General features: G+C 45.5%; 1 non-coding gene and 2 pseudogenes across 1 annotated transcript; 1 reads left to right on the forward strand and 2 right to left on the reverse strand.

Annotated features, from left to right (window-relative positions):
* The first annotated feature begins 11,721 nt into the window (after positions 1–11,721).
* Positions 11,722–11,840, forward strand: LOC120591986 (uncharacterized; annotated as a pseudogene).
* A 150-nt stretch (positions 11,841–11,990) lies between these two features.
* On the reverse strand, positions 11,991–12,110 carry LOC120591875 (uncharacterized; annotated as a pseudogene).
* Positions 12,111–16,570: 4,460 nt separating this feature from the next.
* On the reverse strand, positions 16,571–16,689 carry LOC120591955 (5S ribosomal RNA). The gene has a single exon (XR_005650027.1). It is a non-coding gene; the product is annotated as a 5S ribosomal RNA (ribosomal RNA).
* Between the last annotated feature and the right edge of the window lie 2,171 nt (positions 16,690–18,860).

Raw genomic sequence — 18,860 nt, forward strand, 5'->3', positions numbered from 1 at the left:
CAAAATTCCCGTGTAGCTACATATGTGCTTGTGTATGTGAATGAACACAGAAGTGTGTGAGAGAATATAATCCAGGCTGCTAATATTTGTTATGGGATAGGAATAAGGATTTGTACATAGGTTATTGCTTTTATGTATCTTTTAATCTAAAAATAAAATTAAGAAAATTTAAACATTATAGTTGATAAACACAGAAACAACAAAACACACCCTAAGAAGTGCTATTATGTTGGTTAAAACAGACTCTTAGCTTATTACTAGTTGGTGCACAGTTGGAGCTCTAAGACTAAAAGCTTCCCTTTGGTTATATAGGGTGACTTACACTTTATTCTCTAAAGTCTTTGCCAGTACTCAAAGCATTAATTGTGTGTGTAGAGGGGTCAGAGTAGTTTGGGGAGAAGGGTAGTGACAGTAAGGGGCAGCAGAAACATGCCAAGAGTGGTCACAGGTGTCTTACACCTAACTAGGGAAGGTAAGCGGGTACCTATCCTGATTGAATCAGGAGCTAAGACAGAAACTGAAACTGGAGCCAGGGGCTGTGCCAACTCAGAAGCCAGGGAGACAGGAAGTAAGCCAAAACGGGAACCGAAGTCAAAGCCAGACAGGCAGCTTTCAAGAAAGGAATGAGCAGGCAGCCCTGAATTGACCCTGGTGATGGACCAGGGTCAAGTGTCTACAGGGAAAGCTGATCTCATCCCGCATTATCTAAATAATGCCATTGACCAAGATGAGGAATACTTTGAGGGAAAGATAACGAGTTCATTTGTGGACACACCAAGGTTCAAATGCCATACGGAGATGGCCATCAGGCTATTGAAAAATCAGAAGGACTGTCAGAGCTGTAGATGTAAGTTGAGTGTCACCTTCATAGAGATGATAGTGGATCTGTGGGCCTGGATGAGAGCAGAAAGTAGATCCAGGCAGAAACTTGGAGCAAGCCACACACTGGGAGAAAATATTTGCAAAACATTACGCCAACAAAGGACATATATCTAGAATATACCAAGTACACATTTTTAAATTTGACCTGGTTTTAAATTATTCACATAGGTCAGGATGATTAAGAAACAAGAGAATGGTGTAGGGGACCAAGTCAAGGATTTGCAATGACAGCGATCTGGGTCTAAGCTTCAGCTGTATCATATTTAGTTATCACGTCGGAAAGTGATAGAAACATCTGCAAGAAATGGTTGAGGAAAGGAAGCTAAAGGAGCTTGAGGAAATGAAGTAGAAAATGAGAAAATGAAGACTGAGAAGTAGAAGGGAGGTCAGCAAATTTCAACATCATCATAGCTCAGGCAGGAAAGCATTGCCAGAAAAAAGGAGGTCGATAAAAGTGTCAAAGTCCATAGAGAGGTACAGGAAGGGTGACTGAGGAGAGAACCTAGAAAGTGGAAATTTGTGCCTCTGCGAGAGCAGTTTAAGCAAATGTCTGGATACTGCAAAGTTTAGGGGTCTCCAAGATTTGATAATATTACACTAGAAAGATTCATGGAACGAACTGAAAATAGTTATACTCTTGGTTACAGTTTATTACGGTGAAGGGATACAGATTAAAATCTGCCAAAAAAAGAGATACATAGGGCCGAGTCCAGGAGCATTCTACACTTGGAGCTTCCAGTTGTTCCCTCCCAATGAAGTCATAGACAGCTTTAGCCTCTCCCAGCAATGACCTGTGACACGCTTGGAGTATTGCCAACCAAGGAAGCTCATTCAAGCCTTGTGTGCAGTGTTTTATTGGGGTACCATCACATAGACATGGTGCCTGTGTGGCTGACCTTTAGTCTCTAGCCCCCCTAAACATCAAGCAATACCATATAGCCCAAAGCCCACAGCCCACAGATAAACAAAGACACTTATCAGGACATTGCATTGGCTTGGAGATCACCTCCCGCGAGCATAAAGTAAAGCCAGTCCTCTCTTTGGATAGGGTCAATTCTTTACTACACAGATGCTAGATTGCAGTGAGTTGAGAAGTGAATTAAATATAAGCAGGAGAAATAGAGTCACTATGGTACAAGGGCCCTACTCCAACACGTCAGAAAAACTGAAGGTAAAGGCTCCGTGGAGAAATGGGGAGGGGCAAAGAAGTGGAAAGATAAGGAGGGGCTGAGGGCTGCAGGTTGCAGAGAGCATAGAGTGGAGTCCAGGTCCATGAGAGAGAAGAAGAGGTAGAAAGATGTTAGGTTGTGTCTAGAGAGGGGTAAGTTTGGAAGAGGAATTCTGCAGCTAATGTGAGGCTCCCCCAACCGTTGGTGAGATTCTGAAGTAGGATGGGGTGTCACTTCCTGGAAAGGAGGAGGCAAGGCAGTGGGTGGTCAGAGTTGACGACGGGGCCATCCAAACTGGACGTGAGATTTCCCAGAGCGAAATTACTAGCAATATACCCTGAGGGGAGACATTTGTGAGTACAGGTGTGGCAGGGTCATATTTTGAGATTTGTCACTGAAGTTCTCCTCTCCCCTCACAACCACTCTCCCAAAATCTTTTTCCTTTTGTCACTTACCCAGTGGCATTGACTGCTTCAGGGAAGGAGAGATAAAGCAGAAAGAAATGCTTTGTGCTTACAGAAGCCTAGGATTTGTGTTTCAAAAGTCTGGGAGGCACAATTAATTCCATAATTATTAGACAGGAAAGAATAGAGGAAGAGCCAGGCTACCTCAAGCCCAGACCAGAGTAACTTCTCTGCCCAGGGGTTTGGGGGAGAGACAGGAGTACAGAGTGCTTAGATATCATTCTGCTTCTTGCAAATGGGCTCTTTATCCTGGCTCCTTGGACTGAGTCCTGGGTGGAGAGGGGACCCTGACACAAACCACAGAGAAGTCTAGAGAATCTGGAGCAGAAGGATCCATATTCTCCTTTTCCTGGTGGGTCCCGTTATAGCAATAAGGTCCCAGAGACCCCCTGAGCTGGCAGGGAGAGGCCTAAGAGAGCCACCCAGAGCCCTACATACCCCAGAGTGGTGCCAGGAGCAGCAAAACATTTCCCATGAACCCAAGAGACATGGCCTATGGCCTAGGGAATTGGCAGACCCAAAAAGGCAGAAATGGCAGTGACCTGTAGGGACCAGACTTTGAGGGTATAGAGGACATAAGGATGTCTTGGGAGTGTCAGTGTGGATGGATGATGACAACCAAGGGCCTGACGCGCGCCCCACCCCTATTCATTAGCACTGTAAGAGGCCCCTGGAGAAATTCACCATAAGACCCTGAACTGCTAGCTATGAGCTCTGCCCTCTGGAAGACCAGGGGCTGAAAGAATTCTAGCTCGGTTATGAAAAAAAAAAAAGGTATGTTTCTTACGCATCTAAGACTGTGAACTTTCCTGCCTGGGTAATTAAGACACATAGGCCAGGGAAGGATCCCTTTCTGGTACAGTGTTTGGATCAAACATCCATCACTATTTGCCCAGGTTCCATTTTTCAATGCCCTATCAGTTTTCTTGATTATGGGAAAACCCACCCTTTCTTGAGTAATACTTGTTATCTGTAGTTTCTAATGATTTCCAACCAATAAAAAGGGCCACTAAAGCCATTTTCAGGAGGGACAGTGTTGCAAGATACTTGGACAGAGAGATGGGACTCCGCGGCAATAAGCAGGGAGTAGCGTGTGTTGGTGCCAGTACTGACTCAGCGGATTCACATCCAAAGTCTGAGCCCCGAGATTGCAGTGAGGCTTTCTCTTTTATACGTGTTTTACACTTCCTCATAGTAAAGTGTATTTTGATTGGTTGGCGGGCTGTAAGGGAAGTGAGCAACCAAGTCCAGTGGTCTGTGTCACATTAGCCGTGACACTGAAAAGTCCTTTACCTATTATGGAAAGGGACGTAAACAACCTTCAACCATTATAGGAAACGGTTAGCTTGGCCTCTACTACCACATTCCCCGCTCTGATGCTCGGGCTCAAGATTGGGTCAAAGAGCATCATCTTCATCCTGTTCTTGGTCTAAGGGCTGATATTTTCATACCGTATGACCTGACTACCTATTCCGATTCCCTCTTTACATTTCAGGGGTCACACTCAAGAGTGAGCTTAGGAGAAACACAAACAGAGTCCTTAGGGGTATATTTGCCATCTTGGTGGAGTGTCCCCGTCCTCAGGCTTCTGTCGCATGTGGATTGGTCAGCTTCTGGTGCTACCAAAGTGGGGTCGATGTTCTTTCGATCTGCAAGTCCAGTCGACATCTTCTTTCAGAGGGTTAGTCTGAGGGACTCTGTGGGATCTGAAATGCACTCCCAGTCTGTGGCCACTGGCTTAAGCTTGCTATGGTGAATCCAAGGCATTATCTTGGCAACGTTTACTGCAGTGGGGGTGGACAAGATCACAGTGAATGGGCCCTTCCAAAGAGGCTTTAAGGGTTGGACGTTCCATTCCTTGACTCACACCAAATCTCCTGGCCTAAAGGAATGGGCCTCAGTAGATAGACTAACAGGCAGCCTTTCCCTAACCCAGTGCTCAAGAGCCTGCAAGGTAGTACCCAGGGCTTGTATTGCTGTCTCAGAGTCAATTCCCCTATTTCCTTTAGGTCTCCTCGTATTCCTTTGATGAGCGGGGAGTGGTTGCCCATACAAGATCTCATAGAGGGAGAACCCAGTCTTCTTGGTTGGGGCAAACCCGATTCTTAATTGTGCCATGGAGAGGACTTCGCCCCAATGTAGATGTATCTCTTGACATAGTTTCCTCAGCTGAGCCTTAAGGGTCCTGTTCACGCGCTCGACCTGTCCTAAACTCTGTGGTCGACAGGCGGCATATAATTTCCATCTTATGTTCAAATTTTTGCCTAGCAGCTGCACTATTTCTGCTACAAAGGTGGGTCTGTTATCTGAGCCAGTGGTCCTGCAATTTTCCTAACAGGTCTTGACCCATTAAAGCCACTGGGCAGTCAGGGAAGTGTGAGAACTCATGAATGACTTCATGGCCCCCCAGGTTGCATTGTCAGGGCAACAGAAAGGGGCAATGAGACTGGTTGCCCATAGCCCCCACAATGGTGGCCTGTCTCTGTGAAAGGGGGCCTATGGGTTGAGTCACCACAGAATGTTCTGCCCCACTATCTACCATAAAGTCAGTGGGTCAGCCTCCTACAGTCATTCAGACCATAGGCTCCTGGGGGCCTAAGGAAATGGAATCCGGTCTGGCCTACTCTTCTCTGTAGTCTCCCAGGACAGCCGGGCCAACAAAATCGTCTTCTCAGGCCTCAGGTGGTCGCAGTGTCAGCTGGTACCGTCCTTGGAACACTTGGCCTCTTCTTCTTGGGCCTGGAGCGGGCTGGTAATTGCCCAACTGTTGGGCACTCGTTTTACCAGTAACCCTTTTAGTGGCAGCAAGCGCACTGGTCCCGCCCCAACCTCATTTTTAATCACCATATTTTCTCAGTTGACGAACACTTTTGTTGCCACTTCTAACAACTGACTGGCATTCATACCAGCAAAGCCCTCCAATTCTTGCAATTTGTGCCGGATGTCCCCTTGGGCCTGACCGACAAAAGTTGCATTAACCTTCCTCTGGTTTTTGGCCGCCTCTGTGTCAAAGGGGGTGTAAAGGCAAAATGCCTCCCACAGCCTCTCATAGAATTGGCTTGGGCTTTCCTTGGGTCCTTAGAGTACCTCCGAAGTCTTACTCATATTCATGGCTTTCTTCCCTCCTTCTTTTAGACTGCCTAGAAGGGCCACCTGATAGCATTTGAGCATCTGGAGTCCCCTGTCATTGGGGTTCCATTAGGGGTCCACCTTGGGGAACTGGTTTGGGGCATACGCCTGAGCATTTAAGGTCCCTGCGGGGCATGTTCTTCTAGCCACTTTATTGCAGTAGATCAATCATGGCCTGAGGCTTCTCTGTGAAGGAAAGAGTATGATTTTCCGGTTTAAGAGGTCAGTGGTGGTGAAGGGCTGATACACAAAGGTGCATTGGCCAGCCTGTATGTGGCCATCCTGGTCATAGTATATGAGGCCCCATGTTTCACGCAAGGGTAATTGGAGGGCCTCTCCTCTAGAGACTGCTGCTTTTGGTTGGGTTCTGGTTGGGCAGGAGGTCAGGAAAGGAGGTAGCAGAGAATCTACAGAGGTCCACGAGGACAGGGTGTCGGTAGATTCCAGGCTATTTTCATGTGGACTTGGGGACAAGGGTCTTGGGCGCATAGCCGGCTGCTCCAAGGCCCTTGACAGGGGTGGATAAATGGGAGCATATGGCGATGAGGTATCCTCTGGCTCACTTGACAAGATTGCTTTCTTTTCTTTAGGTCAGCATTTGGAGGTTGCAGTGGCCCAGGCCAACATTACTCTGCTAAACAGGCTCTCTAAACAGGCTCTCAACCAAGGAGGTCGGGTCAGGACCACATTCTGCCAACTATCTATATAAGGAAACTGATCTGGATGGTTGAGACTTCCCCACTGACCTGATAGACCCTGGCTATGACTGCCTTGTCCAAGGATCCTTCCGACGGCCACCCCACATCAAACGGGGGCCAGTCTATCTCACAAAAAGTATGAAGTTTCTGGGGGGTGAGCTTCACACCATAATCTCTGGAAAAGCCCTCCTTAAAATTCTTTATTATATATCCTGAGAGGGTCTGCTTACTCTCTTGTGCACCCATATTCCACCCGTGGGATGATGACACACATGTGTTCAGGACTCACTTCACCCGTGTCTGGCCGTTCCCCTCGCAGGGATTTTCAGGTGCCTCTTGGCAATTGGTGGGTCGATATAAAACCCGATTCGGATCACTGGAGTAGACCCCTCACGGATATCCAGTGATACCATCCTAAGCCTATGAGGTTCGCCGTGGAATCGCGCATAAGGGCTCAACTCACACTTCGCGGCCAGGCCGTGTCTTATTCACCCTCAGACACTCGTCATTCAAACACCACCCTTTATCCAAAATACCTGAGAGTTCACGGTTTCGTCTCCCTTTAGAGACTACTTGGGTGACCTTGGGAATTGATCAGACCCCCCTTCCGCCTCTTTAGGGGCAGGACAAATACCCGGACCCGTGTCCTCACCAATCCATTGGGCGGTGCTCCCGCACTGCTTCCTGCCCCTCACTGGGTTCCGCTGTGCTCTCGGAGCCTCTGCCCTGGTCCACTGGAAGAGTCATTTTACCCTACGAACAACAGGTCCGCTGGCGCCAAGTGGAGTCCGCTTCTCCCAGTGTCCTGGGGGCCAAATCCCGATGACAAGGGAGGCTAAAACTTGCTATCTCTGAATCCCAGACGAGTTCCCAGAAATGTTGCAGGATACTCGGACAGAGAGGTGGGACACCGTGGCAATAAGCAGGAAGTAGTATGTATCGGTGCTGGCACCGGCTCAACAGATTCACATTCAAAGGCTGAGCCCCTAGCTCAGCAGGGCTTTCCCCTTTTATACACATCTCCTGCTTCCTCATAGTAAAGTGTATTTTGATTAGTTGGCGGGCTGTAAGGGGGGGTGACTGACCAGAGCTGGTGGTCTGTGCCACGTCAGCTGTGACACTGAGAAGTCTCTTACATATTATGGGAAGAGAAGTGAACAACCTTCAACCGTTATAGAAAACGGTTAGCTAGGCCTTTGCTACCACAAAAGTAGGGGTCCAATCAGACTCCAGCAGCAATGAGCAAGAGAGGGTGGAGGGCCCTGGGCTGGATGTGGGCTTCTGTAGGTGGCAGTAGACCAGCTCACAGTGGGTGGCAGAGCACATGGAAAAGAAGGCCAAAGGCAATCTCGAGGTCTTAGTTACACTCTGTTGATAAAACAAAATTCCCTAAAAAAAGAAAAAAAAAAATTCTTATTACCTCGAATGATACTTTTGGCCTTTCCAGGACCACATATCTTTTCTCAATACATGACAGGGCCTGTTTATCAGCCTTTTGTGCCCCGCTCCCTCATCTTTTTTATCTTTTAGCAGCAATGGGCTGTTAGGACCTGAATTGTGTTCACCAAAATTTGTGTCTAATGAAGGGAGGAAGCAAGAGAAGTAAAAATGTTAATCAAGCTACATTCAGAGACTGCAGTATGCTGATCAGCCCTGCAGCCAGCCCACCAGAGGAAGCCTGAAGAACAAAGGAAGATTTCTGCTGGGATCGCTAACAACCCATTCCCCACACCTGTGAAGGGGAAACAAGAACCAACAGAGCCATTCTCTATGGCTAAAACCGTGGGGAACCTATGTATTAAAGGCTGGGAGCTGCCAGCAGGCCTTTCACTCTACATATTCTTATTTTTCACAATACATACTCTTCCCCTTTCTCACTGTATATCCATATCCAAGGAAATGGGAACTAAAGAATGACATATAAACTGTAACTCACAGGAACTAAAGAATGATATATAAACCGAACACTCAGTTTCCCTCTCACTGTCCCTTTCACTGTCATTTTCACTGTCCCTCTCACCCTCTGCCTCTGAGAGGAGACCACATGCTTTCTGTGGAGTGTTACCTCTTTTCTAATAAACTTTCCTTTTGACTCTAACTTTGGTGTGTGTTCGAATTTTTTCTACACTCCCCGCCAAAGGACCTTCTTCTTCTCTCAGTGCAGGACTTAGTCTCCCCCTCAGCTGGGGGAAATTCTCCCTGTCCTGCATCATGTTGAAGTCTTAACTCCCATTTCCTCAGAATGTGACTGTACTTAGAGACAGAGTCTTTAAAGAGGTAATTAAGTTAAAACGAGGTCAGTAGGGTGGGCCCTGATTCAATAGGACAGCTGTTTTTATATTTAAAAAATTTTTTAAAAAGAAAGAAAAGAAAAGAGAGATTAGGACACAGATACACACAGAGGGAAGACCACGTGAGGACATAGGGAGAAGACAGCCATCTGCAAGCCCAGGAGAGGAGCTTCAGGGAGAACCAGCTCTGCTGACACCTTCATTTCAGACTTTGGCCTCCAGAAGTATGGGGAAATAAATTTCTGTTATTTAAGCCACCCGGTGTGGCACTTTGTTATGGCAGCCCTAGCAGACTAATTCACTTCCACCCTCACCCCCGTCGACAATCTTAACCCTCCTGCTCTAATGCAGGATTTTACCTCTTCCTCTGGGACTTACATACCTGTACAAATATGTTCAGCTGAGAAACAGGATAGTAGACCTTTGCTTGTGTTTCCTTCTTGCTATTTTTCCTGTGGCTCTGATCCCATCTACGATTTATTCAACGAATGTCCATGGCTGATTTCGTGCAAGGTATGAGGTCTATACAGACAAAGGGACAGATATGGTCCTTGCCTCCATGAAGATTGTAGTCTGGTTATAAGACAGTGTTAGCCTGACAAATAATACAAGGGTCATAGATACACAAATGCCACAAATTCAAAAATAATATGAATCACTTGATGAAACAGAATGATATAGGGAGAAAAGCATGAATGTTGGAATTAGATACATCTGGGTTCTGACCTTCCTTCCTTGCCTGCTTTTATTCGGTTGAATATTTAATGACAAATTACTATCCATGTCCAGATATATAGGACACATAAAGTCCATAGAAGATGCCATCCTTGCCCTTATAAATAGTCAGAAACTGTTCTCAGGATCTGGTATATAATTTACAATTGTGTCAATTTCCATTAATCAAGAAATACTGGCTGCCTGCTATATGCTGGTCTACAGTGCATACAAAAAAAATGGGAAAAGGCTACTGTATTATAGAATTTTGGTAGCAAGCAAAAAAAGAAGAAGAAGGAGAAGGAGAAAGAAGAAGAAGAAGAAGAAGAAGAAGAAGAAGAAGAAGAAGAAGGAAGAAGAAGAAGAAGAAGGAGAGGAGGAGGAGGAGAGGAGGAGGAGGAAGAGAAGAAGAAGAGAGAGAAGAGGAAGAAGAGGAGGAAGAGGAAGAGGAAGAGGAAGAAGAAGAAGATGATGATGATTTTGGCCAATTTAAACATAAAGGAATTTGTAGGAACACTGGCAAGACTAGATACATGATTTGGAGAGGCCAGTGCAAAATGAAAACGCAGGGTCCCTTGCTCAAAAAATATGAAGAATGTCAAGACAAAAACAGCAGAGCATTAAATCAAGCGTGGAACCCTTCCAAGTGCAAGACCCTTGTGCAACTACATACACAGGTCCTACACCGGTGAAGCGAAGCCAGCCCTGCTGTTGGGGAAGGGTGGGCGGGAGAATAAGGCTTGTAAATGGGGAAATAATGGCAGCTCCAAAGGACTCATAGTGATATGTTCACAAAATCTTTAATACTCCTCTCATTAAAGGATGGAACCTAATTCTCCTTTTGAATGAGGACTGGACATAGTCATTTACATCTAATGATGAGAATGAAGCTGAGTGACAGGGCGTGACTTCAGAGACTAGGTGATAAAAGGTACTGCAGTTCACTGAGGGGAAGTTAGCTGCCATATCATGAGGACACTCAAGCTGCCTAGGGAGAGGCCCACATGGCAAGGAACTAAGGACTCCTGCCAACAGCCACAAATGTGAATAAGTCAACTTGGAAGCTGATCCTGCAGTCACATTCAAGCTATCAGGTGACTGCAGCTCTTACTGGCATGCTGAATGAAACTACGTGAGAATCCCTAAGCTGGAAACACCTAGCTAAGCTATTCCCAAATTCCAGACTGTGAGATAATAAATATTTATTATAGTAGCAGTAGATAACCAACACAGTGCAGAAGTTGGAACCGCACGAAAGGTCTTGTAGCAGAAACTGTCTGGTGGATTGATTCATTCATTCCTTCTTCAGCCTTCATGCACTTGCTCAAGATTCAAAATCTTAAGAGACAGTATCTGAGTTTAGGTCAGGATGAGCAGGACAGTGGGAAGAAGGACAATGTCCCTTCAGCAGTTTTCTGGTTTAATGGGCAGGCACGTGGGTTTACCCTTCCTCCAAGGTTATCCCTATTAAGAGAGGTGTGCTGCTGGGAAGAAAAAAGGGCCCGGGTACAATGGAGGTTGGCTACTTCTACTTAAGTTACTCAGATTCTTAACACATGAAAGGAGAACTCCCAATAAAAGTGGCTAGCGAGTGTCAGATGAGAGCTACTTGCTTTAATGATGCCTGTGGGGTAGGAGATTCTGTCCTCTCTTAAAGGAGTTTCAGGCATCAGTAGCAGATAAGAAAGGAAATGTTAAGTCTGGAAACCTCTCAGCTCCCAGTGCACCAGGCAGCTGGCCATTTCTTCCTCAGGCATTGAGGCTGTGCAAGGGGGGAGAGCACAGACTTTGGAATTAGCTGACCTGGGTCCAAGTGCCAGACCCGCTTGCTATGTATCAATCACTTAACCCAACCTTCTTGGCACCAGGGACCAGTGTTCCTGTGAGAATCTAATGCATGATGATTTGAGGTGGGGCTGCGGCAGAGATGCTAGTGCTGGAGAGTGGCTGTAAATACAGATGAAGCTTCACTCAGTAGCCTGCAGCTCACCTCCTGCTGTGCGCCCTGGTTCCACAACCTGGGGCTTGGGGATGCCTGATGAATCTCTTTGATCCTCAATTTACACATATGTAAATTGGGGATTTAAATACTTCCTACCACAGTAAACTTTTGGATCCAAAGAAATAATGCTGCCTTTACCTTTTTTTTTTTGATTAAAAATTTTAATCAAAGTTGTATAGAGTTTTAAAATACCGAATATTTCTCTAAGGCTGATAATGATAACCAAGGAAGGCAGTCTTCTCCTCCTCCTCTCCTCTTCCCTCTCTCCTCTCCTCTCTGACTTTCACTTCCCAGAGGCCGCCACTTTCAATTCAGTGTCCTTCTGAAGCCCCAGGTATTCTAGAAACATTTTATTCGAATTTCACTTAAACTGTCTACGGCCATGCCACCGTGAACACGCTCAATCCCGTCTGATCTCGGAAGCTAAGCAGGGTCGGGCCTTGTTAGTATTTGGATGGGAGACCACCTAGGAAGACCAGGTGCTATAAGTGGAAGAAAAAAAAAGAACTTCATTTAAATTATATATTTTTAACCTTTTAAAAAGCAATAACCAAAAGCAAGACCTCCCCAAAATGCATTATATTCTGATGTTTATGATATCATTGATTTCGTACTCATTTAACATAAACTTTTTTTTTCCCTACCCACAGCACCTGGTCTTCCTAGGTGGTCTCCCATCCAAGTACTAACCAGGACTGACCCTACTTAGCTTCTGAGATCAGACGAGATCAGGCATGTTCAGGGGTGGTATGGCCATAGACCTCATTTAGCATAAATTTTGCTTATACATTTGAAATTATAACATAACTCTCAGTTTTACTTGGTTTTTATATAATGGTTCCATATAAAATTTTATTTTGAAAAAAGTTTCCCAATTAAAAAAAAAAAAGATTTGAACACCACTGAGATAATGGTTTTGAAAATGCTTCATATGTGATTAGGTGCTAAGGAGAAGAACATCCCTGACCTTCAGAGAGTGGGGAGCAGTTATCTAGGCACTCTCCTGAGAAGCAAGGCATAAATCCCTGTCACCATCAGCATCACTGTCATTGGGGACTCAGATCCCATGAGCCCCGGGAGCCCCAGGAGCTCTGCTGCTAGAATTTAGAATCAAGTCATGCCAACCAAATCCTAGGATGCAAGGCCTCCCATTTCAGGCCCCCAGCTATCCATTAACAGGGGTCAACAGGGATCTGATCTTCTCAGAGTCCATTTGGGCTTTCCTGGGCCTCCTTAACTCTCTCAAGGGCCAGGAGGGAGTCTTGCCCATGAGGTAAATGGCTCCCCTGACCTTTAAGAGGAGTCCAAAGAGAGCTCTGCCCAGTGGAGTAAATCTGCCCTCCCCTGGCAGGGTGAAACTCACACAAGGGAACCAAACCACCTCTCCCACCACCGTTCACCTACCCACCCTGGCTTTGCCTCGGCTATTCCAGAACTAATCTCACTGGGCCTCTTAGCCCTGTTATGTCAGTGGCCCCAAGAAGCTCAGGCCCCCAGGTCATGCCTCTCCTTCCTGCTATAATCCACACACACTCTGCCCATGCCCATCTTATCTCCATGTCCTACTCCTCCCCAATTCTAGAACCCCCTCTACTGTACACTCAGAAACACGTGTCCATCATCAGCAAAACTGCTCATACCTTCAGGCTTCCCTCAACCTTTCCTCACCTTCTTGTTAATGGAACCTGGCTCTCCACTCAGGGTTGCGGCTTTGCAGCGCTCTCAGGGGGGGCGGTCTCCTTCTCCCATGCCCTATGGCCAGGAGACAAGCAGGTGTCCTCCTGGCTCCTCGGGGTTGCCTCCACACTGTCTTCCCCGCCTCCTTCCTTCAAACCCTCCACCTCCACTCTTGCGTCATCAGCTACACTGCCAGTATCATTGCCTGTGCCACTTACCGACCCCCTCCCTCACTTCATGATAGTATTGACTGTGCCTTTTATTTTCTGATATCTTGGGACCTTGCTGACCCTGGAGGTGCTGTCCCTCCCTGGGGTAGCTAATTCCTAGAGATAGCAAACAACTCACCTGTGAGCATGCATACCTTTCCCATTCAAACCAACCATCCCAGAGTCCACACCCCAACCACCTCCATTATGGGCTCTCACACTACCCACTTGCCCCAATCACCCCAACAGCCAAGTACCAGACAATTAGGGATAGCCCCTATGACCCAAAGCCCACTGAAATTATTCAAAATAGCCAATCCTAAACCTGTTTACTCTGCTCTCGCCCACAGTTTCTGCCTCCTGACTGACCTTGATGCTTCCCCATGTGGCCCTGTGTGTGGCGTGGCATGCCCCTTTCTCTTGGGATCTGTAAGTAACAAACTATCTTTTTAATGGCAGTCGTTTCCTGACCTGTTAGCTTTGCCAAACCTGAATAAAATAAAGCCTACATTTTGAAACAGTGATGATTTTAGCTTCCTGGCTCACTGCCTCTCTTACCAACATTACTTCCATCTTGATTCCTGGTGATTTCTATATCTACATAGTTGATCCTCCCATACCCCAGCCTCTCAATTTTTTGTCCTCCATGCAATCTCAACTACCCATTCCCAAGTTCATATCTTTGACCTTGTAGGTAACAATAGCTCAATTTTGTGCTTCCCTCTCACTGGCCACCACTTCTTGTCTTTCCACATTCCTCCTCTAGAACACTGACTCCAGTTTACTGGGGTCTACAATCCTTTGAGGTTACTACCCGCCCCCGCCCCCCCACAGTTCCCATTTCTCTCTTTGTAAAAGCCAAAGTTATGACAGTAAGCCGCAAGGCCAACATGCTTTGTCCCTCATCATCTCTCTGATGTCACTTACTACTTCTCTTCACCCTCTTCCTTTACACTGTCTCCTCTAACAAAGCCAGGTACACTTCTACCTCAGCCCTTTGCATTGGCTATTGCTGTTGCCCGGAACATTCTTCCTGTAGGTAACTGCAGGGCTCATGCCCTCACCTCCTTCAAGTCTTTGCTCAGATGTCACCTTCTAAATGAAGCTTTTCCTCACCACTCCTCCACTCCTCCCTGGTCCCCTTACCTTCTTCTGTTTCTTTCATAGCTCTTACCTTCTAATGCACTATCTAGTTTACTTATTTTTTTTAAGTCTTAATATATTTTATCTATTTATTTAAAATGTATATATTTATTTATTTAATTGAAGAAATTATTTAATTCATTCCCCATCTACCTTCCTCCTCTCCCTTCTCCCGTACCCTCTGGTCCTAGTTTACTTACTTATTACATTTATTGCTTGGCATCTAACTCCCCCGCTAAATGTGATCTCTGTGAGAACAGAGACTTTTCTTATTTACAGCTGTATCCTTGGCATCTAGAAGAGTGCTTTGCATATAATACATGCTCAACAGATATGTATTTAATGAATGAACAAAATATTTCACTCAAGAGAATCCTAAGATCATCTTGTCCAACTTTCTCATTGTAACAATAATAAACACAATGAGAAGCAGCAGCAGCAACTGACGTTTGTTCATCACTTAGTATATATTAAGCACTGCGTTTTATGTGTTATCTCATTTAGCCCTCGAAGAAACCCCATGAACTTAGTATCACTACAATCTGCATTCTACTCAAGAGGAAACTGGGGTTAATGGAGGGTTCAAGTTCAAGAACTTATCTCAGATCCTCAAATTGATAAGTGGTGGCATTACGATCCAAGCCCAGGCAGCCTGAGTCCAAGCCTGTGCTTTCAGGCATCTGCTATGCTGCCTGTGAAGTGCAGATCACATAGGCGGAAGGCCTCTGAAAAAAACAGCATCACATGTGGGAAGAATTATCATTGCAAAGGACACTGGGGTGCAGGAATCTGCTTGGTGCAGAGATGCCCTTAATAAGCACCTTGAATTTGCTGGTTTTGCTGGTTGGGAGGAGCAGTGGTGGGTGCCCAGGCGGGCAGTGGGACAGCTGAGCAGAGATGGCTCCTGGTGACTCCCCGCCTGCTCTAATGTACTCGGTAGAAGCCTGACTGTCCCAGGAGAGCCTTAATGGACCCATGGAGTCACAGCTTCAGCCGAAACAGTGGATGAATAATGGAGGAGGCAAGTTCATTAACAATCAGAGCAGGGAGGTAGAGGAAAGAAAAAGAATGATTGGCTTCTAAGGATCCAACCTAATTCTGGCCAATACTTGACTCCTGTCTTTCCAACCACAGGTTCCTTCTTCTCTGTCCTAGGGTCCCCGTATCTACTGAACTCCAAATCCATCTACATATCTGGATTTCTCACCTGCCTGGAATCTGCCTCACCTGGGGTCCTTATCCCCCAGCTTCCACCTCAAAGCTTATTGGAATTTGGGCATGGGGGTCAGGGAGGATTTGCTGAAGGGCAGGAGCAGGTTTAATTGGAAAAAGCTTCGCAATGATTCTAAGATGCCACTCCCTCTCCCCCATGTCCACTGAGAGCCACAGCTTTGGAATTCTGTTTTTTACTTCTTCCATCCATCATCCAATACATTGGTATTAAGAATTTATTATGCATCAGAGATTGGGCCAGGTGCCATATCAAAATTGTGTTAAATTATTCATAGGGGTAGCATAATAGAAACAGAATTTTAGAATAAAATTGAAACACGTGAACCCTGGAGAGGGCGCTGGTGGGAACAGCAGCCTCTGAACGTGAGCCCTGGGCAGCTCAGGAGTTCACCTCCCCTCCTGCTTGCCTGCCTGGCGCCCTGGGCGTTCTTCACGTGGACCGTACAGCATCTTCTTGCCTTTCTTTTTAAACCTATTTTTTATTGTGGTAAAATATACATAACATAAAACTTACCAATTTAACCATTTTTAAGTGTATAATTCAGTACGTTCACATCGTTGTGCACCCCTCACAACCATCCATTTCCAGAAAATATCCATCAAACCAAACAGAAACTCTGTACCCACTAAACAATAACTTTCCACTCTTCCCTCCTCCTAGCCCCCTATAACTGCTAATCTACTTTCTTTCTCTATGAATTTGCCTAATCCGGGTACCTCTTGTAAGTGGAATCATATAATACTTGCCCTTTTTTGTCTGGCTTCTTTCGCTTAGCATAGTATTCTCAGAGTTCACCTGTGTTGTAGCATATGTCAGCACTGAGGCTGAATAATATTCTATTGTGTAGATAGATCATGTCTGGGGACATTTGGGTTGTGTCAATCTTCTAGCTGTTGTGAATAGTGCTGCTATGAACACGGGTATATCTCTTCTTCTTCTCCTTCTCTTTCTTCTTCAATGCCTACAGCACCCAGTATTCCTAGGTAGTCTCCCACCCAAGTACTAACTAGGCCCGACCCTGCTTAGCTTCTGAGATCAGACGAGATCGGGCATGTTCAGGGTGGCATGGCCGTAGACTATTTCCCTGCTTATGATCATGTCCCCCAGCCTGTTCTCCATAGGAGTGTCAGACATGATTTCCTTTTCTGCTTACTATCCACAAAGGGCTTCCTGTTGCTCATGTAACTGAATCCAGTCATACTAAGTCTAGCATATGAGGATTTCGCAGTTCCAGCCCTCACTTTTAGCTCCCTCCAAACTTTCCCCTGTGATGCTCCTTCTGGTTCTCCAAATGCACTTGTCTTTCCTGGCTACTGATACTTCTGCTTGTGCTCCTGCCTCTGTCCTTCTCTCCTTGCAGAAGTGCCACTCATTTGCCGAAACCTAGCTTAAACACCCAGCCTTCTTGGACCTTAGTAGTGAATGAACACTACCCTCTGCCTCTGAGGATGTGGAATGGAAGGCATTAGAATTCCCACCTCTGCCACTCATTAGCTGGGTGACTGGGCAAGTTTCTTAACCTCTCAGAATCTCTTTCCTCATCTCTAAAGTGTGTTGTTGAAAGACATTTTTCAGAAAAAGGCAAAATCATGATTCGCATACAGATATAAAAGTGAACACATATTTAAGGTTTTATTTTACTCAAAATGAGGAAACCAGGCAGAGTTACAACTGGTTCAAAAGTGAATCTGAAAAACAGACACTTTTAAAGATCAGTAATATTGAAATGAATATGCAAATAGAGGCAAGTTGTTTTTTCCACAAAGAGGAAAGAGCGCTCAATTGAACCCCTGTGGGGTGAAAAGGAAGTGAGTACCTGAGTGAACGAAGCTTCCCGCCTGCCATGTTAGATGTGCAGTATGAGTGGGACATAAACTTAGATTTGGGCTTATTTGTTCTGCAGCATAATTTAACTTATACTAACTGATCTCAAAGGAAGCTGTAAAGAAAGCTCTTTATGCAAGATCTAACACATAGAAGTTACTCAATCACTGTCTTTTCCTTCCCCAACATCCTACTATAACATTTACCTCATTGCGTCAGAACTGTGTCTGTATTTATTGCTAGAATGTGAGAGGTACAAAGTGAGAGACCATGATTTTTGTTGAGATTTGTATTCTCAAATAGTATCTGACCATCGCATGGTTTGTAATAAATGTTTACTGAATGAACAAACCAAGTATTTATTGAATTCAAGTTTTGCCACTTGAACTAGTTATAAATTTTTGGAGCCTTAAATTTTTATCTCTAAATTAGAGAAAAACAATTTTCTGATGGAGTTGTAAAGAATGAGGAAAAAATTATGGGGACATGAGAGTCCTTTATCACTTTTTAAATTATGTAAATGTCAGTGGGATTATTGTAAATCAAAGAAACCAGGAGTAACTGAGCTCAAAACAGGACAAAAACTGGAGCTTTTGAGATTCAAAAGTCCAGTGTTGAAGTGGCCCTGAGAAGCCCTTCTAGAAGTGTCCTTGGGGACATCAACCATGTGGATATCCAGGGTCCTACATGTGTATGTGGCTCCTTTTTTGACCAAATGGAACTGGAGAGTGAGTGACTCACTGCTAATGTCAGAGACTCAGCAGAGAGAAGTATGTGTCTCATGAGAGTTTCTTCAGCCTGGGACAAATCTGAGAGGCCCTGGAGAGCCTATAATTGTAGGACAGAGCAAGGATGCTGGCCCCTGGCAGTCACTTTGGGAGCACATGCTTTCCCAGTAATGCAGGATGGGGCAAATCTCCCTGAGTGAGTGGGGACTCAAGCCCTACACCCGCCAAGGGAGAGGGTCTTTGACTCCATGCAGGAAAGAATTCAAGCACAAACTAGAACTAGGGACAAAAGGAAAATTTATTGGAGAAGGAATAATGCTCTGCAGACAGAGATGTGGTCTTCTCTCAAAGCCAGAGAATGAGACCCCAAGTGTTGGAGGAATTGGGTTTATATCTGTTTCCCTTTCATGGTGTGGGTATGCAGCGTTAAAGGCTGGGGAAGCAGTCCTTAGTAATCTGCAGGTTTCCTCCCGTAGGTTCCCTGTCTGGCCTGTGCTGATCAGCCAGGTTCACGCATCTAGCGGCATGAAGCAGGCCCTGAATACAACCTGGTTTAATATTTACTCAATTTGCATAGTTCTCATGCCTCTGTTTCATATTACAAGTAGCCCAGGATTTGCCTCAAGGGACCAAGAAATTTGTTTGTTTCCTAATTAGTAAAGAGTAAGGGAGGATTTTTCTGATGTTCTGGTCCGA

This window comes from Pteropus medius, unplaced genomic scaffold, assembly GCF_902729225.1.
Source record: "Pteropus medius unplaced genomic scaffold, Ma_sr-lr_union100, whole genome shotgun sequence".
NCBI lineage: Eukaryota > Metazoa > Chordata > Mammalia > Chiroptera > Pteropodidae > Pteropus > Pteropus medius.